At 44.3% G+C, this 8356-nt stretch overlaps 1 pseudogene; it reads left to right on the top strand.

Annotated features, from left to right (window-relative positions):
* The first annotated feature begins 301 nt into the window (after positions 1–301).
* On the top strand, positions 302–1777 carry LOC102822007 (annotated as a pseudogene).
* Positions 1778–8356: the final 6579 nt, after the last annotated feature.

Consider the following 8356-nt stretch of genomic DNA (forward strand, 5'->3'; position numbering starts at 1 on the left):
TCAGCTGGAGCCCAGCGAGCACTCTGTGCTCTCTCCAGCCACCCTGACCTTGCGCTTATCCCTCGAGTACCCTCTTTTGATGCCTTTGCCAGCGGGGGTCGTAGAGAAAGCTGGGGCTGCCTGCTGGGGACCAGTCCCCAGGGATTTCAGCCAACCTCCGGCCTCTCGCAGCCTCAGTGGCAACCTCACCGGTTCCCGCCGGGCTGGGCACTGGGACTACCATCGCCCTCCGAAGGCTCCGGTGCCACCCCCCACCGTCTCCAGCCACCTGAGGTAGTTGGTCAGGGCAATGCCCTAGAAGATGGCCAAGCGAAGAGTGAGAACCAAGACGTTGCTCGAGGAGGAAGAGTCCCGTTCAGAGGATGACAGCCGCAAAATCCGCGTTGGAACCAAGTACCAAGCTGTAATTCCAGAGTACAAGCCTGAGAGCCCCACACGCTTCAGCAAAGAGGTGGAGACACTGCTCTGGTCGCCCAGCCACTGTGTGTCAGATGCCATACTTGACAAGTACATTGCGACGGCCATGGAGAAATACGATTTTGATATTGAGCAGGCTTTGGGCTTGCTTTGGTGGTACAGATATGATGTGGAAAGGACGCTGGCCAACCTGGGCAACTTCATGACACTCCATGACAATGAGTGGTCGGTAGACGACAAGATGCTGTTTGAACTGGCCGTTAATTTCCATGGCAAGTGCTTCCAAAATATCCAGCAGCTGTTGCCGGACAAACCAATCCCCAGCCTGGTGCAGTATTACTACTCTTGGAAGAAGACGCGCTACCAAACCAGCGTGATGGACAGAAAGGCCCGGCAACTGAGGAGCCACCGCAAGGGCAAAAAAACCAGGGATGAGGACCCGAGAGCTCAGCCCCTCAATGCCCGCCAAGGCCTTCTGTCCCCCTACCGCTACCACTCGCTGTTGAACCGACGGTGCCCACCCAAGGGATTGTACCTGGCCTCTGAGGACCTCACTGCTTTGTGGGCCAGCCCGGACCTGGCCAGCCCCATGCTTCGATACCTCAACTCCCAGTGCAGCTCCCTCAAGTACCAGGTGCAAAGCCTGAAGCAGACCAGTAGCTGCCTCCGCCAAGCCCTGGAGGGTGGTATCAATCTGCTACGCCCCCCTGAAATCCACATCAAGTTCCAGTCCCGCTGGACCACCCACGAGCGTCTCTTGGCTCAACTAGCCATCAGTAGGTATGGTACAGACTTCAGGGCTATTGCAGAGGTGATTGGGAGCAAGAGTCTGACCCAGGTGAAGACCTTCTTCGAGAAGGACCAGTGCAGTTCCCGTCTGGATAAGAAGCCGCAGGAATGGGAGGCCAAGCAGGGTGGAAACTTTAGAGCCCCAGGTCCAACAGATGAGGTTAGGAGAGGGGCTCCCTTGCCAGCCTCAGCCCTAGAGGAAGATGATGATGATGATGATGACCAGATTGTATCTGTTTACACACCTGTCCCTCGGTCAGTGCCCCCTGCACCACCGTCACCTCAACCTCCCATTTTACTGGCCTACCCACCCCCACTGGTCAGGTTACCCCTGCCCACGGCGCCGATTCTGCTTCAGCCCCCACGACTACGGCAGGGCCACTTCCGCCTGCCCCCACCACCGCTCATCCACAGGCCTGTCTACCATCACAACACCTGCTTGGGCCCCCAGCCCCTACCTGCCAATGTGGGAGCCTTTCTGGAGCCCTCAGAAACCTCAGGACCCTCACTAATTGGAGACTTCTCCAGAGTTTCTTTACTGGACATTGCTCGGTACCGCCGGAATTTCTGAGTACAGAAGGGGGACTGGGGCACTAGTCAGGTCTTGGGAAAACTCAAAGCTGCTGAAGGCCACAGCCTGGGCAAGTGGACTTTGCATGCCATCCCGGAGGCTGAGCTTGTCTCCCCCATCCAGGGACAGAGCCGGCCTTCTGAGCTGGCCTGAGGGTCTTCGTATTGCCTCTTGACTGGGCTGTAATAGCTGCTGGGCTTTGGGGCCCTGCCCTTTGTGAGGGAGATAGTGACCGTGGGGTGGAGCTGGGGTTGGAAGAGGATCACTCAGAGAGTTGGCTTTTGTCTTTCCTGGTTTCCCTTCTTTTTAGCAGTGAGTCTGGAGTGAGTTGGGGAGGGGGACTTTTGGGCAGAGGTGGGCAGAGGCTGGAGGAGAATCTGTGTTCGGGGGTTAGGGTTCGGGGGCAGGTTCTAAATTGCTGCCCAAGCTTGCAGAAAGAGGGGGGGAGGGTTGGGAACATCATGCAAACCTGGTTTTATTTTTCAGTGTTTTAAAATAACTAAATAAAAACTCTTATACAAAAAAAAAAGCTTACCTAGGGAATCTTATTAAAATGTAGATTGGTGGTGGTGGTGGGCCATGGAGTGGGTTTCCACTCATAGTGAACCCTAATAGTGTTTCCGAGGCTGTAAGTCTATGGGAGCAGAAAGCCTTCTCTTTCTCCCGCGGAACACCTCATAGCTTCGAACTGCTGACCTTGAGGTTTGCACCCCGACTCGTAACCACTATGCTACCAGAAAGGCAAAATCTCAGCAGGGGATTGAACTGGAATGAATTGTTTGGAAGCCCTGCTACAAGTTATATGTAGATCAGTATGAGGATGTATTAGAATTTCTTATTAACCCCTGAGCTGATATCAGAAATGCTGGAAGTCTCTTATGAATAGAAAGCATGTTCATAACAGCATATGTACTATAGTTTTCTTTTCATTAAAAAAAATTATAACTAAAATATTTAATTTGATCTCTGGTGGTGAGTAAATGAATCACTTTGGCCTTGGTAGAGCGCACTAATCATTTCCCCTCTTGGCTAGTACCTGGTGGTATTCTGAGTTCTTAATTGTATAATAAAATTATGATTACACTGTGACTCAACCATTTAAATGGAAAGAAAAAAAATTAAACCAACATTCTTAGGCTAATACCATTAAATAACGAAAGGCAGCTTGCCATGAGTGAAAGAGAAAGAAATCTGATTTTAAGGGACTATCCTTTCAGAATTCAAGTCATTATTCTCAGAAACAAGATGGATTTCCTTTCAACATGGAATCAAAATAGAGCTCTTTCTAAGATGATGGTAAGTTTTATCTCCGGGTATGAAATTTTCAATGGGAAGAGTGAAACAAAGGGCTGGCTCTTTATCCAGTGACACCATGATAAATGCTTTTCCTAAGGGCATGGGAATGGAGGAAATCAATCTGTGTTGAACATGCTTAGGTTTGCAACTCAGGAAGCTGGAGGACCTGGCTGTTCCCAGAATTTTTGTCTAAGAGGACATCTTTTAATAGTAAAAATTTCATAGACTCTTCCTTTCATGGTTAACTGTTGACTAAATAAATCACAATTTAAAAAGTTGAAAGGGTGTCATAAATTATTTGAAAATGTTTATTTAATAAAAAAAACTTTAATGGATGAGTATTTGAAAAACAGTGACATTAAGGAGTTGAGATATTATTAATTGAATTGTATTTTCCCAAAATGTGTGTTGTAAATATAAACCTAGAACTAATAGAAATGTCAGTTCTACCTAACGGCTCCACGGAAGAAAGATCGGGCAGCCTGCTCCCTGGGAGCTAGTTTTCTATTCCTTCACTATGAGCCAGAATCAACCACACCTAACAGAAAAAACATTTTTTTTTTTCCATCAAGTTGCATTATAATTGTTTCTTAATTCACAGAATTTCAGATGTCATTAAATATAGGACATTATTTCTTATAACACTTAAATAGAAAAAAAAATGCTGCCAATTAAACTGACACATGCGTTGATATTTATATCTTTCAATTCTTAAGCTTATTGAGAGAACTGTTTAATATTTATTTGGATAGATTTTAATCACATATTGCTAAGTGCTGTCAAGTTGGCTCTGACTCATAGCAACCCTGTATAGGGTTTGCGAGGAGCAGCTGGTGGGTTTGAACTGCTGACTTGCAATTAGCCATTCAGTGCTTATGCTACAGTGCCACACCTGTTGTTTTTAAGTGCCATTGAGTTGGTTCCAACTCAAAGCAACTCATTATAGGGTTTCCAAAGAGCGACTTGTGGATTTGAACCAGCAACTTTTTAGTTAGTAGTCCAGTGTTTATCCAACAGTGTCACATCAGGACTTTACTGTGCTACATCTAGGCATTCATAAAAAGAAGTATGCATGAAATAAGTTGGTTGAGGTATTCCTAAAACCTTCTAGCATTCAGGGTCCAACTTTTTTGAACTATTTGTTATTCAGAAGCATTCATGTCCTGCTTTCTCCAGATGGTATTGTCCTCTCCACAACATCGTAGTGTTTTATTCTGTTATATAGAAGGTCACCATGAGTCTAAGCTAACTTGAAAGCAACGAACAACGACATTGTCCTATCAACACTGTTGATGTGGAAACATTTCTTACAAGTGTATTCTCCTAGTGTTTCCGGATTTTTATCCAAGCTGCTGACACCCCTTCTGTGAACTGAAGTGTTGACAAAACATTTTCAGACAACAACTAGCATTCATCTTCCTTCCTCAAATTGTCCTGAAATTGTTTGTTGACTGCAATGTCAAGGGGTTGCTGTAACCCGCTCATGCCACTAGGAATAAACCGACTTCCACAATTGCAAGCAATGGTGGTAGGCAGCTGCCAGAGTGGCTTCTAATGATATCTCCTTCCTAGTACTCACATCCTTGTATATTTCCCCTCTTCTGCAGTATGAGAGGAACCCTGGTGCCACAGCGGCTACAACACTCAACTGCTAACCAAAGTCCACAGTTGGATCCCACAGTCATTAAGTTTGGGGGTAATTTGTTATGCATCAATGTTGTTGTTGTCAGTACCAACTCATAGCGATCCTATGCTCAACAGAATGAAACATTCCCCATCCTATGCCAACCTCACAATCGTTTCTATGTTTGAGCCCATTATAGCTGCCAATGTGCCAATCCAAAAGATAATCCAATAGATAACTAATACAAATTATGATATTACATCATGAAGGCCACCTGGCTGACAGCAGTTATAAATTGTCATTGATTGAAAGATGCATCTCAATTTTGTTGTTTTCATTTGATGCCATTGAGTCAGTTTTGAGTCATAGCAACTCTGTACAACAGAACAAAACACTGCCTGGTCTTGGACCATCCTCATAACTGTTGCTGTGTTTGAACCCGTTGTTGCAGCCACTGTGTCCATCCATCTCATTAAGGGTCTGACTCTTTTTTCCTGACCCTCTACCAAGCATGATGTCCTACTCCAGGGACTGGTCCCTCCTATTAACATGTCCAAAGTACAGTACTCGCCATTCTCACTTCTAAGAATTAATTCATTTCCATTTTAGAGATGATAAATGTGAAACCATGATTGATGTTGTAGAATAAATGGAAAAGTAGTTGACTTGCTTGTCTTTTCCATTTAGTGTAAGAGCTCCTTGAATGAAAGAACTGTGTTTCAACCAGCTCTGAGCATCCACGCACGGTACCCAGCACATAGGAAATGGTTTTGTAGACGTGGCTGCATTGAATTATGCAGATGATTTTACCATTGGACAAAAAGGCCTGGCTGGAGGCAGATCTTGAGAAAAACAAAGTTTGCTCATTGCAGGGCTTGCTTAGAGAGGAGGTATGACTCATGCTCCAAATATTTCTTTTAAAAATTCCAGTCTGAGCTATTTTAAATTTAATAATATTCATTTCTTTTGTTCTTCTACATAATATTGATGCTTAGTAAATAACCTCTTGGAAGTTGAGGACATAAAGTGAAGTTGGATTTCAAGAATAATCTTCCTAGTTTAACTAACAGATCTTTTCATCATTTTGTTCAGAATTCTATAAGAGCACATAGAGGATTGTCATCAAAGGAGCATTATCTTTTTTGTTTTTTTAAGGGAGGGAGTGAGAAAATAATTAATTTGTAGGCTGGACAGATTAGATTCTATACCCAGGCATCAAGATTATTCCAATGAATCTAAGATAACAAACTGGTTTCTCTATGTCGACAGAGCCAACATTTTAGTTTAAGGCCAAAAGGTAATGACAAGGAATCCCCAAATGGTGCACACTGTTAAGCAGCTGACTACTAACTGAAAGCTTGTAGTCAAACCCATTCTGAGACACCTCAGAAGAAAGTCCTGGAGATCTACTTTCTAGAAATCAGCCAGTTCTACTCTGTGCACAAGGTGTCGTCATGAGTCAAAATCAACTCAGCAGCAACCAGTTTGGATTTTTTATTGAATTAAAACAGTAATTTGTAAATGAGTTGGTCTGTTTTATGGACAATATCAGTGGCATGCTCTTTACACCACAGTTTAATGCTTTCATGCGTGTTCATTCTCCCCATTAGACCTTGGGCACCTGAAGACAAGGACTGTGTGATTGTCACTATGGTAACTAGAAGCATTTTTGAGCGTTTATGATGTGTTAGGTATTGTCTTAATCCCTTTAGATGTGTGACCTCATTTATTCCTTAAAATCACCCCATGAGGCAAGTAAGATTTTTGGTTTTATAGATTGTTGTTATTGTTATGGGCCGTGGAGTCAGTTCCAACTCATAGCAACCCTGTATAGGGTTTCCGAGGCTTTGTGGGAGCAGAAAGCCTCATCTTTCTCCTGGAGAACAGCTGGTAGTTTTGAACTGCTGACCATGAGATTAGTAGCCCAATTCATAACCACTAAGGCTTAAACAGGACTCCTGGTATGGTTCTGTGGGATCAGCACTGAACTGTGAACCACAAGGTCAGTGGTTCAAATTCACCAGCTGCTCCTTGGAAACCCTTGGTTGCTATGAGTCGAAACTGACTCAACAGCACTTAACAACATCAACAACAAGGCTTAAACAAGAAATAACCCCAAATCCATTGTCTTTTAGCCAATTCGGACTCAGCAACCCTGTAGGACAGTGTAGAACTTCCCCATATGACTTCCAAGACAGTCATCTTTATGAAAGCAAACTGCCACCTTTTTCCGCAGAGCAGCTAGTGTATGCAAACTGCTGACCTTTTCCTTACCAGCTCAGCACTTAACCACTTTGCCAGCAGGGATTCTTGAGTGAGGCTTACAACCCCATTGCCACTGAGTTAATTGTGACTCACAGTGACTATGTGTAGGGTTTCCAATGGTTGTAAATCTTTGCAGGAACAGAAAGTCTCCTGTTTCTTCCTCAGAGATGCTGGTAGATGCAAGCTTCTGATCTTTCACGTATTAGGTGTAACCCATTACACCAAAGGGCTCCTTAGCGAGGTGTGTTGTTGTTTGCTAATGAGTCAGTTCCAACTCATAGTGACACTGTATAGGGTTTCCAAGTAGTGGTTTGTGGGTTTGACCTGCCAACCTTGTGGTTAGCAGTCCAGTGCTTATCCTACAGCACCACACCAGGACTCTAGTGAGGCTTGTTGTTGTTGTGATGTAGTGAGGCTTTGTTGTTGTTGTTAGGTGCCATCGAATCGGTACTGACTCATAGCGACCCTATGTACAACAGAACGAAACACTGCCCGGTCTGGGCCAACCTCACAATTGTTGCCACGCTTGAGCCCATTGATGCTGCCACTTTGCCAATCCATCTCGCTGGGGGTCTTCCCCTTTTTCTCTGACCCTCCATCTTACCATACATGATATCCTTCTCCAGAGACTGGTCCCGCCTGACAATATGTCCGAATTATGAGAGACGAAGTTTGGCTATCCTGGCCTCCAAGGAGCACTCTGGCTGCATGCACTTCTTCCAACACACATCTGTTGTTCTTTTGGCAGCCCATGGAACTTTCAATATTCTCCTCCAACACCATAACTCAAAAGCATCAACTCTTCTACAGTCTTCCTTATTCACTGTCCAGTTTTTGCATGCATATGAGGTTATTGAAAATACTGTGGGTTGGGTCAGGCGCACCTTAGTCCTCAAGCTGACATCTTTGCTCTTCAAACACTTTAAAAAGGTCTTGTGCAGCAGATTTCCCTAATGAAATACGTCGTTTGATTTCTTGACTGCTGCTTCCATGAGTGTTGATAGTTGATCCAAGAAGAATGAAGTCCTTGACAACTTCAATCTTTTCTCCATTGATAAGAATGTTGTTTATTGGTCCAGTGGTGAGGATTTTTGTTTTCTTTACATTGAGATGCAATCCATACCGAAGGTTGTGGTCTTTGATCTTCATCAGTAAATGTTTCAAGTCCTCTTCACTTTCAGCAAACAAGGTTGTATCATCTGAATATCGCAGGTTGTTAATGAGTCTTGGAGGTACAAGAGCTGAACAGAAAATTTCAAAGTTCGGCTCAAGAAGACAAAGTCAAATATTATAACAAAATGTGCAAAGATCTGGAGTCAGAAAACCAAAAAGGAAGAACACGCTCAGCATTTCTCAAGCTGGGGAAACAGATGAAAAAATTCAAGCCTCGACTT

This window comes from Chrysochloris asiatica, unplaced genomic scaffold, assembly GCF_000296735.1.
Source record: "Chrysochloris asiatica unplaced genomic scaffold, ChrAsi1.0 scaffold00018, whole genome shotgun sequence".
Taxonomy (NCBI): Eukaryota; Metazoa; Chordata; class Mammalia; order Afrosoricida; family Chrysochloridae; genus Chrysochloris; species Chrysochloris asiatica.